Raw genomic sequence first — 24277 nt, forward strand, 5'->3', positions numbered from 1 at the left:
TATTCCAGTTGAGAAATTAAGAAAAAGCAGAAAATATCTTTTCTAGAGATTGAAGAAACAGGAAAAGGGAAAACTGATTAGAAGCCTTTATAAGTTACAGTTAGATGACATATAAAATTTCATGTTATTCTAGTGATATGTTTTAAAATACCCCAAATTCTTAAAATATATATATTTAATTTTGAATAAAAATTCTAGAATTAATATATATGATTAGTTTTTCTACAAATGAAACCCCATTTAACATTATTTTTTTTAATTACAGAATGTTTTTCCTCCTGATTATATTGGGCAAAAATGTCTTCTATATATCCAAAATTAATTGGTAAATTAATCTACTTTTCAAGGCTTCCATTAGCTTTAATAAGCAAATTAATTAGAGGACCATTGGTTTTCTGCTACTGTAGAAAAATAACCTATTAGACTAAAAAGTCATGTCCAATTCTTTGCATCCCCATGGACCTGTCCTTTGTCCATGGGATTTCCCAGGCAAGAATACTGGAGAGGGCTGCCATTTATTACTCCAAGTGATCTTCCTGCCAAGGATAGAACTAGCATCTTTTTCATTTCTTGCAATTCTAGGTGAATTCTTTAGCACTGCACCACCTGGGAAGCACCTACTAATATATAGGATACATGAAAAGCAATAAGAGACATTGCTGAGGTTAGATTTTTAAGAAGTCTTTGACTTCTGTCTTGTTGCCTTGCTCTAAAGAGAGCCAGCTGCCATGTTTTAAGCACCTTATGAAGAGGCCGACATGGCAAGGAACTGGCCAGTAGCCAGTGATGACCTGAGGCCTGTCAATAAACACTGTGACCCAAGAAGTCTTTCTTTTCTAAAGATTGAATAAGCAGAGAAAGGGAGAACTGATTAGGAGTGATTAAAAGATAAAATTAGATGACATAAAATTTCATATTACTTTAGCGACTATGTTTGAAAATACCAAAATCCAAAAGCTATATATATTATATGTAATATGTATTATATGTGGAAGCAGATATTTCCCCAACTAAGCCTTAAGTTGACTCCATGAAGGCAACACCTGTGAGAAACCCTGAAGAGCAAGCACCCAATTCTTGACCCCTAGAAACTTTGACATAATAAATTTTGTTATTTAAGCCACTGCATTTGAGGGTTATTTATAATGTGATAATAGATAACCAATACATCATTTAAATTTTTTACTCAATTCTAGCTCATCCATAGGAGATTTTGCTGTCTTGCAGAAATTATACTGTGTCCTCAGCTGAAACATTTATACAAAGTATTTGTGTACAAGTAACACTAGGCTAAAGACATAATCAAAGATAATCTGAAGGAAAGGAGATCTAGTCACAGGGAACTTAAAATCTGAGTGGTAACAAAAACAAGGAAAATGGGGTTACTTCCTTACTTTGCTTTGGCTATGGAGTCTTGGTAATGAGAGCTGTGGGATATTTTACCCATGATCTTGGGTAAGCACTAACCCTAGCACTGAGAAATTCATTATTTTATTGTTCTTTGATTTTACAAGCTGGTGTTTCCAAATTACTTCTGTTGTCATTTTCTTAAAAGAACTATTGTACTTTTCAAGGCACTGAGTTATAAGATTAAAAAAAAAAGTTTTCTTTATTTTTTGTGCTTTTTATGTTTTATTTGTGTGAAAGTATTATAAACCTATTACAGTACAGCACTATATAGCCAGTTAGGTTAGTTGAGTACCTAGACTAATTTGTTCGACTCAACAAACAAAACTGGGTTTAACAAATATACTCTTGGAATGGAACTCACTTGGGTGTAGGGGGCTTGCAGTATGTATAACTGGATCACTTTGCTGTATAGGAGAAATTAGCACAGCATAATAAATCAACTGCAATTCAATAAAATAAATTTGAAAGAAATAAGTAAAAATTCTGGAAAATATAAAGAAATTCATCTAATCCAAACAAAACCTCTGATGATTCCCAACTGGGAACTCCTCCTTCCAAAGACCTTTTTGTATGGCTCCAAATCAGGTTTCTTCATCAACCGTTCCTCTTCGTCAATGCAGATTTAACAGGAACTGAAAAGGGAGAAGCAGTCAGATCAGAGCAACGTGTGTGTCGGCATTCTAGCACATAATTCTAGCACAAAGGCCAGCCCTGAGCCTGCTGTGTCACAAGTCCTCCAGCGAATGTTTCTGTGTATTCATGGCCCTTTCTCTTCCTTATGCAAGTTTAGGGCTATAAGATTCCCACTGGAAATGAGCTGTGGCAGCTGTATTTTAATCATATGTCAAGTCTCAATTATTGGTAGTGTCTGTGTTAAGGTTTCTGAATCTCAATAGGAAAAAAAAAGTTGAGGTCTTATTAACACTGACTGCCATTTTCCTGGGACAGGATAGTGGTGTGACAAAGACATTTTCATCTACTTGTCATCTCTAATGTGTGCTGTCCACCCTGAAATTCCATGGACATTCAAGTATAGTAAATGCTCCATTCTTGTTTGATGATGTTTGAGTGCCAAGAGCAAAGGATAACTATAGTGAATTTGTAATGGCTGAAGATATGTCTATCTTTCCTTGTCCAAATGGATGTCTTCTACTTGAACTTGATAAAGTATATCTAATCGTCTAACCCAGATATGAAAAAGTGTATTATACCTACAAAGGACTTCATTCATGAATCACTAATGAGAGGTCTAAGTGGGAGGGGAACAACAAAAAAAAAAAACTTAAAATGTAGGTAAGTCACAATTGTGGAATGAACCAAAACTGTGTTTTACTTTTTCCACTCTCACCTTGCTGTTCCCTTAATATAACTTTAACATGAAAATCTCTAGACATAAGGCAAAAAAAATAAAAAGAATAGTGGGCACTTCAAAATTTCCAGTACCTGAGAAATTTTTGTCCCAATTAGTGATCTATTATTATATTGCAAAGATTCAGAGAATATAATAATGACCCTCATGTCTTTCACTCCTTATGTTCTAGCCCTGTATTATCCCATTAGAGACACAGAGTGTGTTCAAGGGCTCATAACACCCAGATCTGTCAGATGTGGGAAGTAGCTATTAATTCTAACGTCTTTGTATTAACACATCAGCTCAAAAGAATCTGACAGAATTGAGCTAATGGATCATACATCCTCTGTTTTCATAGAACATGTCAATATCACCTGTATTTCCAAAACAACCTTCAAAAGTTGCTTTTAAGTTCATGTGGAGTATAGAAAGAAGTTTGAGAAAGTTTCTCAGTGAAAGTACCCAGTGCTCACCAAATTCACAGAACCCCTGTCATTTTAAACTGCAAGTTAATTAAATACCTGCTACTTGCAGAGTCTCATTTTTACTTCCCTCCAACATTGCAAAGCTCATAAAACTCCTTATCACTGTGATTTCCTGAATTATTTATGTACAAATTCAATTTTTCTACAGAAGTTTTTTCTGTTGACTCTCAAGTCTTCAAGTCTCTTCAGAGATTTAGCATAATGTGAGGGTTTTCTTAAGCGACGTTTTCCCAATCTTCCAGAATGTTTCCATGGGAATATTGATGAGAGACAGAACATCATAACCATTAGGAACACTTCCCCAATCCCACCTGCAATCCCAAGGTTCTAGAGCTCTAGATCCACTCATTAGTATTCCATGACAGGCAAATCTACAGTCACAGCATACTCTCTCCCCAGTCTAAACAGAAAGCTCTTTTCCTTTACTTTGGTGCACCATTGTGGAGGTAGTGATTAAGACCAGCATCTCGGAAGGTCAAAGGAAAAGCCTTCTCTCCATATTCTTAGGGAGAGAAAACTGAGAAGATTGTATTGTGTCATAGCTTTCTCTTGAGATGTGTCTGGATGGGACAGACTTTCATATATTCAAGAAGAGCACTTAACAGCTCTTGAAAACTCACAAAGGGGAAATGTATTCAGGATCGGAAAGAACTCTTCATTTTATAAAAAATAAAATCATGCGTCCCTTTAAATGGTTATTTACAGTTTATTAAGAAATTTATCCAGTGAGAAACTCAATGTTAAACTTTTCACATTACTCAATTAAGTATCAGAAACTAAGGAAAATGAAAGATTATTCCTGGGGTCCAGCCCTGGTGGATCCAGGGTGATTCGATTAGATTAGGAAGAAATAGTATAGTAGGAAATAAAGGTGGAGAAAAAGAGGCTGAATAACTTGGTTTACGGGGAAAACCAATAAAACCTAGAGAACAAGAGGTTTGCACCACCTACTTTAGGCCACTGGCGTCCACTTGAATATCGAAGGGTGCCCCGCCTTAGGCTCCCTTTCGCGTGGATCTTAGCAGCCAGGGCAAGTAAGTAGACGTGGTGAGCCTCCCCGCTCCAGATGGGAATTCAGCCGAAAACGGGGAGAAAAGAACAACATGGGGAAGCCCAGCGTCGGTGCAAGACTCCAAAATCTTTATTTTTCAAAATCAGCTTATATACCCCAAGTTGTACATAAAGAAATAGTGGAATATGCAGAGTTATGCAGGGGCAGCAGTCCTGACCCTCATTGAGACAAACAAGGCTTTCTTTTTGCATATCCTCCTGTATACAAAAGGTCTCAGGTGGTTTACATTATCTTCTGGCCAAGAGGCCTGTTAACATTTTTATGGCTCTCTTCCTGGATAATTGTCTATCAACCAGAAAACTCCGTTTCCCTAGAAGAGTTTTTTCTTTACTCTGCATCACCCTCAAAGTATTAAATAAAGTTACATTCCTGTAGAACAAACGTGCAGTGGATTATAACAAAGAAAGTACTTAACTCAAAGATCTAATGTTGCTAATACCAGGTCTACTACCTGTTTTTCTATATGCCAACCATCTCTACAAATAAAAGATATGAAAATTTGGCAGCAAGTATTGGCTCAACAAATGAAACCTTTAATCAGTCCTATTCTAATGATTTTGACTCTTCGGAAGCCCCTACCTTCCTAGGATGTTTTAAGCTTCCTGTGCCTCCTGCAGTCAGGAGGCCTCAAACAACCACATGCGCAGCTGTACGAGTCCTGCAGGCAGGCTAGAAAGCCGTCAGAGGGGTTTTTGGATCGAAACACTCGTATTATGCCCAGGAGATTTATTATCTAAAAGCTCTAATTTTTTCCAGAAAAAGGTGGTGGGGGGACAGCCCCCTGTTAATGACAGAAGAGTAGGTGGAAAGCAGAACACAGTAAAGCAGGCAGACTCTGGTCTTGGGGGGTGGATGCTCAGGAAATTCCAGGGGGAACCCCTGAAGCCTGATCATGTCCTTGCGTTTTGTCAGGCTTCCTTCCGCATAACCTTGTCACAGGCGGGATTCCTCACGCTGGCCCCTGGCAGATTATAATAATAAAATGACATTTGCATGTCCATTTGTATTTTCAGTTTGTAATTTACTAGACATTTAAAACCTTGTTTCGTTAAAAGGCTGAAACCTCCCTCAATTCCCTTCAATAGCCTTGACTTTCATCACTGTGACAATCATTTCCTCTTTGGTAGATGAATAGATACATAGATGGATGGATGGTTGGATAGTTGGATGGATAGATGGATGGATGCATGGACAGATAGATAGATCTTCAGATATCTTTTCTCCATTTCTGTGGTACCTACCTAGTCCAAGATCCATCATCTCGAAATGACCTTCTTCTGCCGTAGGCTCGGAATAGACCCTTTTTTCATCTGTTCCTCACAATACTCCTCCCAGCCTCCTTTCATACTATTGCCCATTATTTTTCTTGCTCTTTAAGCTGCATCCACACTCTCTTCCCACATTTTCACCAATTCCTTGTGGTTACTCTTAATACTAAGCCTTTTACACCTCTTCCTATTATGTGTGTGTGTGTGTGTGTGTGTGTGTGTGTGTGTGCGTGCTCAGTCCTGTCGAGTCTTTGCAACTGCATGGACTATAGCCCATAAGGCTCTTCTGTCCATGGGATTTTCCAGGCAAGAAATACTGGAATGGATTGCTGTTTCCTTATCTAGAAGATATTCCCCACCCAGGGATTGAACTCACGTCTCTTGCATCTCCTGCATTGGTGGGCGATTTCTTTACCACTTGAGCACCTGAGAAAGCCCTTCTTCCCACTGTTTCTCATGTTGTTTCCAATAGCTTTTCTTATTTAATACCATTACTTTCTTTAGCTTAATAGTCCTCCAAATTTTTAATTGAACCAACAACAGTAACATTTTTTCACTTAAAGTCTAATTAAAGTGTACACACAGACACTCATAAACACACATTATATTTGGTTATGCTTATAAATGATTATGAAGCTTCCCCACTAAAAAAAAATGTTTTCAATAATTTTTTTTCAAAAATGCAATTATTATATGCCATGATTTGAAAGTCCTCTGCTTCTAGATTTTAGTCACTCTCTCTTCAAAATATCAATGGTTGTTGTAGTTGAAAAAAGATACTTCACAAAGGTGCATACTCAGAGAAGCAGAATTTAGAGCCAGACTAGCTATACTAATCTGGCTAAACCACATGTGATCTTTGAGAGGATTACTAACTTCTCTATGCCCTGTTTACTCATCTGAAAAATGGCATGATAACTGTATCACCTTCAGCAGAGCTTTGATGAATAAATGAGTGAATATGTACAAATCAGTAAGAACAGAGCCTGGTAGAGATGAAGTGCTATATTAATGCCAGCTAGCACAGTTGTATTTATAAACTCAGAATTATAGCATAGCACTTTGCATACTTCTGGCTTCAAATTCTCTGCTTTACTATGAATTAACATGGAGTGATAATGTTTTATAAAGTGTGATGCTAACTCTGTATCTTTGCCACATAATCATTCTTATAAATCTTAGCCAAGCTGCCACTATATGAGTTTTACCAATATAATTTACCCATTATTTTCTTTAGCTTAATAGTCTCCCAAATTTTCAGTGACTGCAATCACAAAATTAAAGAATGCTTGCTCCTTGGAAGAAAAGCTATGACAAACCTAGACAGTGTATTAAAAAGCAGAGATATTTTCCTGACAAAGGTCCATATAGTCAGAGCTATGGTTTTTCTAGTAGTCATGTATGGGTGTGAGAATTGAACTATAAAGAAGGCTGAGCACCAAAGAATGAATACTTTCGAACTGTGGTGCTAGAGAATGTTGTGTTTCAGAGTCCCTTGGACAGCAAGGAGAACAAACCAGTTAGTCCTAGAGGAAATCAACCCTGAATATTCATTGGAGGGACTGATGCTGAAGCTCCAATCCTTTGGCCACGTGATGCAGAGACAACACACTGGAAAAGACCCTGATGCTGGGAAGGATTGAGGGCAAGAGGAGAAGGGGATGACAGAGCGTGAGATGGTTGGATGACATCACTGATTCAAAGTTTGAGCAAGCTCTGGGAGATAGTGAAGGACAAGGAAGCCCAGTGTGCTGCAGCCCATGGCATCATAAAGAGTTGGACATGACTTAGTGACTGAACAACAACAACAATTTATCTATAAAATGTTTAAAGTCAAATGTCCTGTACATCTTTTCTTTAGTCAAGTGGCTCACAAAAATTATTACTTTGATATTTCACTATTAAAACATAATTTTGCAAATACCATAAATTCAAGTCTGTTAGAGACATCTGTTCTTCCATTCAACTGTATAGCAAACATCTTACATTGTGAGTTTCTAATACTTACTTCTCCAAAAATTAAACAATATTTTCTCTTTGTCAGTCTTTGCTGCCAAAGGATGTGTTTGCTTGCATCTTATTGTTTTCTGTGTTTGGTTGAAGTCTTTTAGATCATGAAAGCTAAGATGTGCTCTACATTCTGTTAATAATGGAAAATCTCAAGAAAAGTTTCTAAACACTAGTCCTAGTGCTAAGTGAAAGCACAGAGTACTGGACTAGACATCAAGAAATATTACAGATAATTGAGAACATTACAGAATTTGTCCTCAAGTTCTCTGTTGTTAGGCTCTCTAGTCTCATAAGCTAATTTCTCAGGGCATTTTCCATGCTCTAGGAGTGGATCATAATTGCTTTACTATACTATGTGTCCTAGGAAGAACTCCACCGAGATTGAGAGTCAGCTGTGCCATTTTCTCAGTTATTCCCAGGTGGCACAGTGGTAAAGACTCTGCCTGCCAACGCAGGAAACCCAGGAGACCACAGTTCAGTCCCTGGGTGTGGAAGATCCCCTAGAGAAGGGAATGGAAACCTACTCAGTATTCTTGCCTGGAAAATCCCAAGGAGAGAGAGGCCTGGCAGGCTACAGCCTATGGGCTCACAGAGAGTCAGACACAGCGGAGCAACTGAGCGCCCACACATTTATTCTCTATGTTATTAGCGTATTCTTCAGTCGGTGATGTCCACATAGTCACTTCCCAGGCAGTCCATTAATTTGTAAGGATTCATTTAGTTGACAATACAGTCTTATCTAATATGACCTGGGAAGAAGGGTATTGTGATATATCTCAATATACCAACAGCACACATCGGAGTGTGCACACATCATTGTCAGCCTCTTGGTAGAGAACTTCCACTTTTCCTTCACTTTTCCTTCCTGGTCATATGTGACTTCCTTCTAAATGTAGATAAATAAACATATGTGAATTCTATTAGCTTCTCTAGGGTGTGAGATACTAACATCTCTATTAGCATCTCATTTCTACTTTGGAGGCCACTTCTTTGACTCTCTCTTCAACCACCTCTTCTTCCTTGTCAGGGCCATCAGTGATAGTGGAGAAGCCATATCCTAACCTATGGACCCTGTATGGAAATGTATCCTTTCAAGGGGTCATCATGTTGCTTTTCCACTCTTGACAAACTCAACATGAGAATTGTATAGCCTTGTCTAGCAATGGGCATTATTCCATATTGTTGAGGAAAAACAGATGAATCGGTTTTAATCTGGCATCCTAAATACTCCCCAATTTTGAGTTACCATCAACACACATCCTTTATTTTCATTTTATTTATTTTTAGTTGGAGGCTAATTTCTTTACAGTATGGTGTTGGTTTCTGCCATACATCAGCACGAATCAGGCACAGGGACACATATGTCCTCTCCCTATTGAACCTCCTTGCCGCCTTCCCCATCCCACCCTCCAGGTCATCACAGAGTGCCAGATTTGAGCCCTGAGTCATACAGCAAACTCCCACTGACAATCCATATCACGCGTGGTAATACGTATGTTTCAGTGCTACTATCATTCTTTACCTTTTAAAGTGGTTGGATGTTTTTCAAATTATATCTTTCGGCTTTATTCTGACATTCTCTTATCCTAAAATTCACAAGTTTCTCTCAAATTAAATTGGAAGATGCTCAGAAAACTGGGTTTGAAAAGAGATAGACAGTCACAGAATACAAAATTTAGAAATGATCCTTTAAAAGAATTCAGTAAAGACAAAAATTACCCAAATAAGTTTGATTTATAAATCCCTCTCAGAGTAGTTTGGCTAAGCAGTGATTAGCTTGACAGACATGATAACTGTCTAGAAATGTTGTAAGGCATGCACATTAAGAAGAAAATTTTTCAACTAGAATTCAAAGCATGAAGTTAAGAGATGGCAAAATGTATGCTTTGTTTCTGGCAACTTTTAGAATAAGAAATGAAACTTTTTCAAGGGAAAAAGTTAAAGAAATAATCATAATAATCACCTATGGCTCCTACTTAAACATAGGACAAAACATTCTTGAGGTTATGTTGTGAAGAATAGGGTGAAACCCTCAAACTATCTATTGGACTGGTTGAATTACTTGATTTTTCCACATCTGATTTTTCAAATTCAATCAATTTCCAGCCAGCTTTTCTACTTTCCCATCTGTTTTTAAAGCAAAACTTAACACAAATCTGTGGAGGATGAAGTTTGTTTTGTTTCTTTTCAATCTAAGTTTTAGTGAGTCATGTCTAGGCTAAATTCCAGGTTAAATGGATCATCAAAACTCAGCCTCACACCCACATGTTTTCTTCAGTTCAGAGCAGAGCATCTTGTCTTTCTTGTTACATTACGTTTCAACCATAGAAATAGATTTACTATGCTCAAAATCATCCAAACAGCATGTGCATTTTTGAGCTTCCTTAGTGAAGAGGCAGTTAACAAGCATTTCAGTCTGTTCATCTCTACCAAGTACTACATTCTCCACTGTGTTAACCCTGGGGGCTTCCTTGCTTGGTGGCTCAGATGGTAAAGAATCTGCCTGCAATGCAGGAGACTCAGGTTCCATCCCCAGGTCAGGATGATCCACTGGAAAAGGGGGTGGTAACCCTAGTACATTTTGAAACTCTGTTCATTCTGAATCTTAAAGTTCTTATTTAAATGGATTTTAAATGTTTTCTGTAGAATAGTCTGGCACATGGTGACAAGTAAGTATAAACAACCTTTACACATTTAGCATTTGGATGATGTTCTAGTGAATCATGATTTCAAATCTATCTCATTGGGTTACAAGAATTCATTATTATTATATCACAGTAACTATTCATAGTCATTCTTTTATTCATCCTAATAAAGAATACATTTGCCCTTGAAGTTTGAGAGAAAGTTAATAGAAAACACTGTCCATGAATTAGAACAAAAATTCCACACGAGTATAACAATCCTTAACAACTGACGCAAAAATAAAGGGAGGCTCAATTGAGAAATAATGCATGAGAAATGGTTGACATATACAAAGAATTCAATAAACACTAGTTGTTATTATTAGACTTGGCACGCTAAAATATTCTGATTTTTTAGTTTCTAAAGGAAGGCATGAGACAATGAAATACTGTCTTTTGACAGTAAAACTATGACTGATTTAGGAAAAATAAAGTTCATTTTAAGAATAACAGTGATCATCCTGCATACGCTTACAATTAATATAAAGATTTATAAAGAAATGTGCATAGGAACTGAGAAGTATGCACCCAAGATGCTTGGGTATCAATTAAAAATGTTTACTGAATTCTTACTGAAACACTGTGGCAAGTTACTCACTTGCTGCGCTATACTTAGGTAAAATTTAAGAGTCTGCAGTTAAGAAGTTTTGTTACAAAAAGGAAAACTCACACCCAGGGTCTGCCTCTGAAAAACCTGAACTTCTCTGACTACCATTAAAAACAGAATCCCTTCAGGCGATGTCAAATTATTTGTCTATGATTAAGCAGTTGCTAATTTCTAGAAATGAATTCTAAAATTACAAGTGTAAATTGAGTAGTCTTTAATAGATTATAAATTTCTTAAGGGCAAGGGTTATACCTTCTGTCTCCTTTGTTTATTTAATACAAATAGTATATTACCTTATAGGTGTTATTTTCATAACTGCAATGATAATGTTCAAAATAAAACATGTGGAGGGAAATAGTATAATTTGATATCATTTCAGGTCTTTATTTTATTTTTAACAGTTTTACCAAGATATAATTGATAGACAATGCATGTATTGAAGGGCTTCCCTGTTAGCTCAGTAGTAAAAGAATCCTCCTGCAATGCAGGAGGTGTGGGTTCCATCTCTGGAAGATCCCCTGGAGAAGGTCATGGCAACCCACTCCAGTTGCCTGGAAAATCCCATGGCCAGAGGAGCCTGGTGGGATACAGTCCACGAGGCTGACTAACAGTTTCTTTTATAGAGCAAAGATGGGGGTGTGAGGAGGTAAAGTACAAAAAGGTGATAAATAGTTGCAAAGATTTTCTGGTTCCAGCCAGACTCTGGAAGAAATGCATTAATATCTTTTTTCCTGTAGCAATTCACAGGTGGGCCTGGTCAGAATGTTCCCTGTGAGTTTAAAAAGAGATAATCTATCTTAATGTTTAGTCATGTGAGGCAGGGCTCCCAGAGATGGGTCATTACATTTACTTCAAGATATAGGCAACATCCCTTTAGTGATTAACTTGCAGCAAATGCAATAGAATACAAAGGTTAAAATAAAAGAAATGGGCCCAAAATGGAGTCAGATTTGTTCTTCCCTATTAAACTGTGACACAGTTAATACTGGACATAGAACAACAGGCTGGTTCCAAATCCGGAAAGGAGTACGTTAAGGCTGTATATTGTCACCCTCCTTATTTACCTTTTATGCAGAGTACATCATGAGAAATGCCAGACTGGATGAAGCATAAGCTGGAATCAAGATTTCAGGGAGAAATATAAATAACCTCAGATATGAAGATGACACCAACCTCAAGGCAGAAAGTGAAGAAGAACTAAAAAGCCTCTTGATGAAAGTGAAAGAGGAGAGTGAAAAAGTTGGCTTAAAACTCAACGTTCAGAAAACTAAGATCATGGCATCTGGTCCCATCACTTCATGGGAAATAGATGGGGAAACAGTGGAAACAGTGTTTTTTGGGGGGAGGGGGCTCCCAAATCACTTCAGATGGTGACTGCAGCCATGAAATTAAAAGACACTTACTCCTTGGAAGAAAAGTTATGACCAACCTAGACAGCATATTCAAAAGCAGAGACATTACTTTGCTGACTAAGGTCTGTCTAGTCAAGGCTATGGTTTTTCTTGTGGTCAGGTATGGATGTGAGAGTTGGACTATGAAGAAGGCTGAGCACCAAAGAATTGATGCTTTTGAACTATCGTGTTGGAGAAGACTCTTGAGAGTCCCTTGGACTGCAAGGAGATCCAACCAGTCCATTCTGAAGGAGATCAACCCTGGGATTTCTTTGGAAGGAATGATGCTAAAGCTGAAACTCCAGTACTTTGGCCACCTGATGCAAAGAGTTGACTCATTGGAAAAGACTCTGATGCTGGGACGGATTGGGGGCAGGAGGAGAAGGGGACGACCGAGGATGAGATGGCTGGATGGCATCACTGACTCGATGGACATTAGTCTGAGTGAACTCCGGGAGTTGGTGATGGACAGGGAAGCCTGGCATGCTGCAATTCATGGGGTCGCAAAGAGTTGGACACGACTGAGTGACTGAACTGAACGGAATGGTTTTTCCAGTAGTCAAGTATGGATGTGAGAGTTGGACGATAAAGAAAGCTTAGTGCCGAAGAATTGATGCTTTTGAATTGTGGTGTTGGAGAAGACTCTTGAGAGTACCTTGGACTGCAGGGAGATCAAACAAGTCAATCCTGAAGGAAGTCAGTCCTGAATATTCATTGGAAGGACTGATGCTAAAGATGAAATTCCAATACTTTGGCCACCTGACTCCTTGGAAAAGACCCTGATGCTGGGAAAGATTGAAGGCAGGAGGAGAAGGGGACAACAGAGGATGAAATGGTTGGATGGCATCACTGACTCGATGGACATGAGTTTGAGTAAGCTCTGGGTGTTGGTGATGGACAGAGAAGCCTGGCGTGCTGCAGTCCATGGGGATACAAAGAGTCAGACATGACTGAGCGACTGAACTGAACTGAACTGATTACACTGTGAAAATTTATGTGCATATCTTTATATGGATATAGGTAATCTTCCCTGATGGCTCAGTTGGTAAAGAATCTGCCTGCAAATCAGGAGACCCTGGTTCTATTTCTGGGTAGAGAAGATCCTCTGGAGAAGGGACAGGTTACCCACTCCAGTGTTCTTGGGCTTCCCTTGTGGCTTAGCTGGTAAAGAATCTGCCTACAATGCGGGAGACCTGGGTTTGATCCCTGGTTCGGAAGATCCCCTGGAGAAGAGAAAGGTTACCCACTCCAATATTCTGGCCTAGAGAATTCCATGGACTGTATAATCCATGGGGTCTCAAAGAGTTGGACACGACGGAGTGACTTTCATGTTCACAGAAAAGATCTATGAATGGACAAAAACACCTTAAGAGATGTCCAACGTTATTAGTCATCCAAGACAGTTAAACTAAAACTATATTAAAATTTCACTAACTTCAAATTGACCTACTGTTTTAATTCCATCATAAATAAAACAACACAGAATTGTTCAGAAATTATCAATCTAATGCTAAAATGTATATGTCAAAACAAATAATCTAAACAATTTTAAAAAAGAAAAACAAAGTTAGAAAACTAACAGCATCTTATTTTGAGACTTAGCTATAAAATTACAGTAACCAAGTCCATATGATAGAAATAGTAACAAATCTGTAGATTAATAGAACAAAATAGAGACAGAAATAGACCTAAACATCTCAAATCGATTGATTTTCAACAAAAGTTGAATTTTTTTTCAGGAGTGAATGAACTAAATTTAGGACAAAATGTTTATTATCCTCCAATATTTATATGTTGAAGATCTAACTCCCAATGTGATGGTATTTTAGAGATGGGGACTTTAGGACATAATAGCAAAAAAAGAAGAAAGAAAGAAAAAAGATTATATAGGTAAGACAACAAAACCACATGCCAAAACCCTAAAACTATATCAATGATAAGATGAACATCATCAAAAAAATGCAAGATCATTACTAAGAAAATGGAAATATAGGCGGCACTTACTGGCTAAAGGACTGCTAAAGGACTGGTACTGCAAATATATATCTGGATGAGGAGATTTACCAATGATGAGATTTGATACATTATAAAATGCATATATAAAAATTTAAATATAGAATCATAAAAACATATAAACATATAATAAAACTTCAGAATAACCACTGTTTGCTGCTGCTGCTGCTGCTAATCCCTATTTATTCAAAGTTTCTCCTAGAACCAGTAACTTCGGCATCCAAGGCCTTGGACCTTATCAGAAATACAGCATCTTGGAACCCACCCTGGAGCAGCTGAATCAGGACCTGCATTTTAAAAGCTTCCCTGACTATTCAACTTCATATTAACATTCGAGTCCAAGCCAGCATGTTTCCAGGCAGCTCAGAGCTTACATTGAGATCCCTAGGCTACTTCACAAGATGCCAGCATCCCTGAAGATGTTCTCCAACTGGAGAATCTTATCCACGAATATTTTTAATTCTAAGAAGAGTTTAGTGGCCTTCCCTGAATCTTGGCCTAGCTCTGAGTTTTTTTAGGAATCCGTTTCTTTCTTGCTTTTAAACCATGGCCGGAACAGAAATCCATCAAAATCCTAGTTGCCCTGTAAATGCCATTAGAACCTTGTCCTTTCCCCTAACCACAAAGGAATCTGTTATCTGCCTGCCTGCCTGCCTGCCTGCTTGCCTGCCTGCATTCACCCAAGCCTTTTGTCCTTTGAAGTTATAGATTTCATGTGTATAATTTTCAATGAATAATTACTGTTTATATCTTAACTACTTCCTTTAGTAGCTCACCAAGTTTAACACATTAATTTTTGAAACTGCTCTCATTTTTGGAGCAATTCTCCTCCAGTCCCTAAAAATCCAATTTGAAAATCGTTTACATGTACCATAAACATGCTTCGATGACACTTGCAAAGTGGCTTATTCAGTGTATGATGCTTTGTCACTTAGCATCTGTTAAAAAGTTAAAGGGTATCCTAAATTAAAGAACATAAAAGTGTTTTTAATTATCAATATTCTGCATTCACATCAAATAACTGGAAGAGAAAAATGTACCAAATAAAGGAATTCTTGCTCTTTTCCTCTTGTTCTAAAATCACATGAGGTTAGAAGTGGAAGGAATTGAGCAAAATCAGAAACGATATACATTTAACTCTGATAGACATTATATTTAAAAGTAAATGAAATGGTCACTGCCTGTTCTTCTTTGTATACATGAAACCACAATGTTGTATGTAACAGCTACACAAAAGCAAGCTGTAGTGTAAAATTTCATGTTGGGTTGATATATTGGTTAATAATTAAAGGTTTCTTATTCATGCCTAGGTATTAAGTTACCTGGGCCTTACATTAGAACTGCCAATGTATTAGAGTTAGACAGTCTTTTCATTCCAGACCATCGTGTAAAGTCCTCACTAACTACGTCTTCTCTATATCTTAATGTATCTTGAAAGTGAAAATATCAGCTTGTGTATATTTTTTAAAATAGCTCCCAAAGATGACATTACAACTTTTCCTTTTAATAGATTTCAAATTAGACGCTAAAGGTTTCTAGTAACATAGAATTTTATTCACTTTTATAAGGATTAGCAAATCCCAGAGAGAAAACAGTTACTTAAATTTAAATGGTCACCCCAAGATATTTTTTTCTCCTATATCAGGTCAACATTTGACATGACTCAAATATAATGAGCCCTTATGCCAAAGTCTGCATCTGAAATGAATATATTTCTAATTTAAAACATGAGCTATTGTGCCAAAGCTTACATTTAAAATTAATATATTTCTCTTTTGAAAAAAGCAGTCTGATATAAAGTTTTCTGAAATAAAAAAGTCAAGTTTCTAAGTTAAAAACAAATAATTAAGGAATAGCAAGAAATGCTTCGCAAATAGAAATGTAATTAAGACACATCAGTGGCTCACTTCTGGTTCCCTAGAAATATCATATCCTGACCTTTCCTCTACTTGATTCTTTGGAATTCTTTCTAAATACATTTTGCATTGATGCAAATCCATTCTCTTTTAACCCATTGGTGTCATTCCAGCTTTTGTACCTACTCTTGTTAGTTTCATGTGTTTTTCTTCTATGGATTTCTGCAATCATTATGCAGAAATAGGGCTTGGAAAATAAGAAGGGATTAAATCGGTTCAGCAACAAGCTTTGGCTTTTGCTTCTGTTGCTCATAGAGGATTTAGCTGATTTTTGTCATTCTCCCCTGTACCAGAGACCATGGAAACAAAACCTTTAAAGTTCAAATGCACAAACTTAGCAGGAGAAACAGCAAACTGACTAGTCTCAGCCATACAATGTTAATTGACATCTCAGAGATTGTTTTCATCTGAAGCACCCTTGGCACTGATTCTTGCCAGAAAAAATAAAATCTATCAGGACATTAGCTAAAAAGAGAGAAAGAATACTAAGCAGATGGATTGAATAGGGGAAAGTTCAACTCCTCTTTTCAGTATTGGTTCGTAGCTAGATGACTCCCTTGGACTTTCACCTGTTGGGAGAAAATCCCCCAAGGGTTTCTTACTTTTCTGCACATCTTGCAAGTAAGTACACTGTCAAAGTCTGTGCTGGACTAGCTCTTCAAGAATATTTTAATAGAGAACAGCTATCAGAAGTTGAGAATTGCCTACCTCCAGAGAAGGTGGATTTGTTTGCTGTTTAGTATCATAAAGATGTGTCTCCTTTGGGGGCAAGTATTAAACACATTTGTCTGTGGCTTATAGATTGGGATTTCCTAAGACTGGGGTTCCTCAAAAAGACACAAACACAGTGGTTGTTCAGCATTCATCTATACCTACCCATGTTGTCCTGCGCACACCGCAGAGCCTGAGGACCGGTGGGAATGTGAGCTGATGCAGCCTGTAGCACCATGAGTAATAAAGTCTTTTGTCTCTGACCTGGGAGTCTCATGTTTTCTGCCAGCATTTATGAAGTGGTAACAAGCTAACTTGTTAACTTGAGAGCAGTGTAGACTCTCAGACCCTTTACCTACTGATGTCGGAGTCCAGTAACTCCTGATATCCAACGCACCTACCTTCCCTGAGGCTTTCTGATAATTAAAATTTGTCCTTAAGAAAGTGTGAACCAAAATGTTTGGGACAAAACGTTGATTAACCCATTAGTTCTTCATATCATTTAATCTATATAGTGAGCGCCAACAAAACACTTTTAAAGGCAAGAAACTTGTAGTTTTACTGAAACAGCTGTGGTTTCTCTATGATGAATGCGGGTTTTTGTTGTTGTTTTATTATTGAAATATTGTTGATTTACAGTGCTGTGTTAATTTCAGCTGTATAGCAAAGTGACCGAGTTACATGTACATATATAAACTGGGTGCTTCCTTACACTGCACTCCAGCAATGAACCAAATGTGGTACTTTCCTCCTTGAATTTGTTGAAGTCTAGGAATGAATACATACATATATGTGTATCTATTCATCCCAAACTCCCAGCGTATTCCTTGCCTCTTTTTCCTTTTGGTAACTACAAATTTGTCTGTGAGCTTATTTCTGTTTTTTACATAGGTTCATTTGTATCATTTCTTAGATTCCACATATAAATGGTATCACATGACATTTGTCTTTCTCTCTCTGACATACTTCACTTAGGATGATAATTTTTAGGTCTATTCATATTGCTACAAATAGCACTATTTCATTCTTTTTCATGGCTGAGGAATATCTCATTGTTTACACACACCACATTGTACTGGTATTTTATGGTTTCTGCTGTACTGGTATTTTATGGATTTATGTTGAAATACTAGTTCTTAGCAGCAGAGACTTAAACTGTCACATAATAGTAATTAGCAAATCCTACTATGAAAAGTATCTGAGTGGGGCGTGTCCCAATTGTTAATGAATTCTGCCCGTGTATAATAGGCCAGAAGGAAGGCAAAGAGATGGCTGGCTGCCCAGTTGACCCTTAGCTGGTACCCAGACATATGAATGCCCCAGCTGGCATGACTCCTTGTTCACATTATAGCTACCAGTTGTTCATGCCTGGTATCTCCTCTGACTGACTATGCATCTATATTATTATTTCTTTTACCACAGCATATTTCTTTCTTATTCTAGATAAGACTGTCAGTGTTGAGTGTACACAATGTTAGGATCTCTCACACAATGTTAGAATCACTTAATACTTTATCCAAATAAAGTCTCTCACGGTATATTGAGAAACAAGGATGTATCAAAACCCTGGCCAAAGAGCCTAAGTAGAATAGGTGACCGAGAATAATCAGAAGAGTTTCTAACAAAAGAAAATAATTTCTCATTGTGAAAATATGGTTACATATAGCAAACAATGAAAAGGTGTAAATAGCAGACGTCATGAAAAGCTGCTGAATTGTACTTATAATAGAAGGAACTGGTGGATGTATGAAAAAAAGGCATAAGATTCCTTAAAAAACTGCAAATAGAACTACCTTATGACCCAGCAATCCCACTGCTGGGCATACACACCGAGGAAACCAGAATGGAAAGAGACACATGTACCCCAATGTTCATCGCAGCACTGTTTATAATAGCCAGGACATGGAAACAACCTAGATGTCCATCAGCAGATGAATGGATAAGAAAGCTGTGGTACATATACACAATGGAGTATTACTCAGCCATTAAAAAGAATACATTTGAATCAGTTCTATGAGATGGATGAAACTGGAGCTGATTATACAGAGTGAAGTAAGCCAGAAAGAAAAACACCAATACAGTATACTAACACATATATATGGAATTTAGAAAGATGGCAATGATGACCCTGTATGCAAGACAGCAAAAAAGACACAGATGTGTAGAGTGGACTTTTGGACTCAGAGGGAGAGGGAGAGGGTGGGATGATTTGGGAGAATGGCATTCTAACATGTATACTATCATGTAAGAATCGAATCACCAGTCTATGTCTGATGCAGGATACAGCATGCTTGGGCCTGGTGCACGGGGATGACTCAGAGGGATGTTGTGGGGAGGGAGGTGGGAGGGGGGTTCATGTTTGGGATCGCATGTACACCCGTGGTGGATTCATGTTAATTTATGGCAAAACCAATACAGTATTGTAAAGTAAAATAAAGTAAAAATAAAAATTAAAAAAAATTAAAAATAAAAAAAATTTTTTAGAAAAGGCATAAGAATAAGAAACAAGCAGACTAAAAGAAAATATTTTCCTTCTCTGTTTCAAACTGATGTTATATCTAGTATTCATTGACCCGAAGAATATAATGATCTTAAGCATAGAAATTGCTCCTTAAGGGTGCAAGTGACATGCTAGACATAGGTAGATGCTATTCAAGCATTCTTTGAGAAAGTGATTATTAACCCATATTTTCAAATGAGAATCAGAGCCTCACACAGACTGGTTAAACTCAAAGCACTAATAAGGGGCAAAGCACAAGTTTGAGCTCAGATTTCTCTGATACCAAAGCCTCATTAGTTTGACCATCTTTAGTCCAAATATCCAGAGGGTTGTGCAGATTTAAAGAGATGATGGACAAAATGTTCAGTGCAATGTGAGACACATATTAAATCACTGAATGCTATTATTGTTGATAATTTTAATGAGCTAGAAAATGGGAGTGGACTTAAGGGTCAGATTTTAACACAAGAAATCTGGTTCATAAATTCAATGAACACTTTCCAAATGCTCGCTCCCATTGGGTCATTGGAGTGCTGTGTCCTGTGAACAGAACTAAGTCTTCACCCTTGGCGACCTTACCATTCACTTGGAAGCAAGCAAGTACAATGGCAATTTCAAGGCCGTAGTTGAAGTGAAGTTCTAGGGAGGTTAGTACAAGCATTGTAAAAAGTCACAAAAGACACACCTGTTTTGTATTGGGTGTTTTAGGATCAAGACATTTTCTCTAGTGGCATTTTCAATAGACACACTTACTTGAGATGGGTTGGTTGGCTCTTCCATATGTCCAAGTATTCCACAAATGTCTTTGCTTTCTTGGCCAGAGTATCATCTCTAATAAATTGAGAAATGATCTCAGTCCCATCTCTAGGTGGGATCTCAGTATCATCTCTGGGTGGATTTACCACGCAGGATCAGCAACATCCAGAAAGACCAACATCAGTGCAAGTTTGGAGTCTCTTATCTGACCAAAGGCAGAGGGAACTTCTTTCACTAATCTAGATACTTCCTTACACTGGATTTCAAAAATGAACCAAATATGATACTTTCCTCCCTGAATTTGTCAAAAGTGTGGAATTGTTAGCCACTCAGTCATGTATGACTCTTTGCAATCCCATGGACTATCACTCACCAGGCTTCTCTGTCCATGGAATTCTCCAGCAAGATTACCATAATGGGTAGTCATTCCCATCTCCAGGGGATTTCCATACCCAAGGATGAAACCCAGATCTCTTACATTGCAGGCAGATTCATTACTGTCTGAGCCATCAGGGAAGCCCCTGAATTTGTCACAACCAAAGAACAAAAAGCTATACTATTTTTCCTACATTGTTATCTGTACATCAAATTGAACTAAAAAAGAATAATTTCAAGGAATCTACTCCCCGGACAATCAAATTTGAAGTAAAGCAACTTTTGACTTCCAAAACTTCCCAAATCCATTCAGTTTAGTTCAGTCGTTCAGTCACGTCCGACTTTTTGTGACCCCATGAGCCACAGCATGGCAGGCCTCCCTGTCCATCACCAATTCCCAGAGTTCACCCAAACCCATGTCCATTGAGTCGGTGATGCCATCCAACCATCTTATCCTCTGTCGTCCCCTTCTCCTGCTGCCCTCAATCTTTCCCAGCATCAGGGTCTTTTCAAATGAGTCAGCTCTTCGCATCAGATGGCCAAAGTATTAGAGTTTCAGCTTCAGCATCAGTCCTTCCAATGAATATTTAGGACTGATTTCCTTTAGGATGGACTGATTGAATCTCCTTGCAGTCCAAGGAACTCTCAAGAGTCTTCTCCAACACCACAGTTCAAAAGCATCAATTCTTTGGCACTCAGATTTCTTCACAGTCCAACTCTCACATCCATACATGATCACTGGAAAAACCATAGCCTTAACCTGATGGACCTTTGTTGACAAAGTAATGTCCCTGCTTTTCAATATGCTGTCTAGGTCGGTCATAACTTTCCTTCCAAGGAGTAAGTGTCTTTTAATTTCATGACTGCGGTCACCATCTGCAGTGATTTTAGAGCCCAGAAAAATAAAGTCTGACACTGTTTCTACTGTTTCCCCATCTATTTGCCATGAAGTCATGAGACTGGATGCCACGATCTTAGTTTTCTGAATATTGAGCTTTAAGCCAACTTTTTCACTCTCCTGTCTCACCTTCATCAAGAGGCTCTTTAGTTCTTCTTCACTTTCTGCCATAAGGGTGGTGTCATCTGCATATCTGAGGTTACTGATATTTCTCCCGGCAATCTTGATTCCAGCCTATGCTTCCTCCGGCCCAGCATTTCTGTTGATGTACTCTGCATATAAGTTAAATAAACAGGGTGACAGTATGCAGCCTTGACGTCGTACTCCTTTTCCTGAATCCTTTAGGACTAAGTAAATAAGTTGTAAGTAAGTTAGTTAAGCTACTTGTTATGCTCTGAAGACACGTTCCCAATTCTCTTGAGCTTCTCTGCCTCTAATACCTGCATATAGTTTGGAGTCAACCCAAGCAGAGAATCAATCCCCTAGAGACCAATGAATTTGGAGAGAAGGCTAATTATCATGGAGAAGGAAGTTTCCAAAGCCACATTTCATCCTTTCTGATTCCTCACAATCTCTCTTAAAAGAGGTATTTGAAAATGAGGGCTGCCTTGTCCTTTGTCTACTTTTTGAACTGGAACAGCTGCCAGCATTTACCAAGAATAGAAATAGCAAGAAATAGAGAAGAGATAAGCAAACTTGTCCTTTATTGTTACAAGAGCCACTCGGAAATCCCATCCTTTATCGCTGCTCTGTACAACTTCAAGTTCCAGAAAAAAAAAAAGACAGGTGGACTGAATCTGAGCCACTGTGGATATACCACCCCAAATCCATTCTCTAAAAACAAATAAGGACCCAGTGGTGCTGGAGAAGACTCTTGAGAGTCCCTTGGACAGCACCAGAGATCAAACCAGTCAATCCTAAAGGAAATCAACCCTGAATATCCATTGGAAGGACAGATGCTGAAGCTGAAACTCTAATACTTTGGCCGTCTGATGTGAAGAGCAAACTCATTGGAAAAGACCCTAATGCTGGGAAAGATTGAGGGCAAGAGGAGAAGGGGAGGACCGAGGATAAGATGGTTGGATGGCGTCACCAACTTAATGGACATGTGTTTGAGCAAACTCAGGGAGATAGTGAAGTACAGGGCAGCCTGGTGTGCGGCAGTCCATGTGGTCGCAAAGAGCCAGACATGACTGAGCAACTGAGCAACAAACCAGTTCATTAAACACACCACATTCTGGAGCTAGAACTGACGTTTATTCATGTCTGAGGATTGCTGAAACTTCTACCAGCAAAAAGTGAACCAAAGTTAGGCTCATAAATGCTTGGTGCCAGGAAATTATCATCTCAGAAGTAATTTTCTTTTAACTTTATCAATGAAGAGAGCACAAACCTCTCTTGGAAGGAGCAAAGCAGGTTGCTCAGATAATGCTATCTACTATTTCATACTCCTGATTTTTTTTCTCTCTCTCTTAAAAAAGAAACAAAGTCAAGATTTGTCCCGTCTGCTCATAGGCATCAAAAATTATCAAGGTCCGCTCATTTATCCTGATGTCTCAGAGTAAAGCGTTTGCTCTTGTGCACTGAGAAGAAGCTGAAGGGAACTCTGTGGAGTTAGACAGAGAAGATGAATTGTGCCCGAATCAGCGCATACCCGTCACTGCCAATGATTTACACCCCCGAACGTCTGGCTCTTCAAAACAGGTGAGTAGATGAATATTTGTGTTTACCTTGGAGGTTTATACTGCAGGACTCCTGAAGGGAAATGGGACAGTGGAAATGAAACCTGATTAATTCTGATGTGAGAGGCATTCTGTGAGAGGGAAATTAAACCTTGGAGCCTTGGGGATTGCTACTTTCTCTGGCTCTTGAATAAAATTGGATGTTGCAGGAAGCTATTGTGAAGTGCCGTCTTTAACTTTTCAGGAAAAAGTTTAAACACTTTGTTTCTTTTTTCGTCAGAAATTATTCTTTTAATAATCTTAGACTTTTCATAGGATTTTTCTTGGAAAGCTTTCATTTCCTTGATAGGTATGGAAATGTGCTCTTTACAAAAGTAAAATATTCTCTAAACCCTTGTCTACACAATTGAAACACACCCTTTCAGGGAAGAACAGGTGGGTAGCTTTTACACAAAGGAAAGAGCTAGCATTGAGGAGAAGGTACTGTCTGTCCTAGGTACATACATTAACTTTGTGTGCTAGGTGCATCTGGGCTTCCAAGGTGGCGTTAGGGGTAAAGAATATGCCTGCCAGTAGAGACACAAGAGATGCAAGTTCAATCCATGGGTCCTGAAGCTCCCCTGAAAAAGAACATGGCAACCCACTCCAGTATTCTCGCCTGGAGCATCCCACGGACAGAGGAGCCTGGCAGATTACAGTCCATAGGGTCACAAAGAGATGAACATGACTGAAGCAGCCTCGCATGCACCCACCCTTAGGTACATGTGTTAACCTTGATAACCTCAGCAATTTTATGTTGATAATGTACGTATTGATGCAGTAGAATGCAACAGTGTGATAATTTCAAATAATCATGCTGTTAGAACCAGGTTGTCATTATCATTTTTATTATAGTTATCCTTGGTGCTCATCTATAATTCATCAGGAGGAGGAGTCGTGATCATAGTCCCATGGGGGCATCTACGACGTCTCAACTCTGTGAAGCAGGCACATTGTCTACACTACCTCTAATCCTAACAATGACCACAATATTTATTATTATTATTACCTTATAGAGGGGGACCCAGAGTTTAAGCAAGGGCTTGAGACTGAAAGCTCAATTTGAGGAACCAAGAGTCACAAACAGGAAAACTCAGGAAGGAATGAAT

The sequence above is a fragment of the Ovis canadensis genome, chromosome 10 (genome assembly GCF_042477335.2).
Source record: "Ovis canadensis isolate MfBH-ARS-UI-01 breed Bighorn chromosome 10, ARS-UI_OviCan_v2, whole genome shotgun sequence".
NCBI lineage: Eukaryota > Metazoa > Chordata > Mammalia > Artiodactyla > Bovidae > Ovis > Ovis canadensis.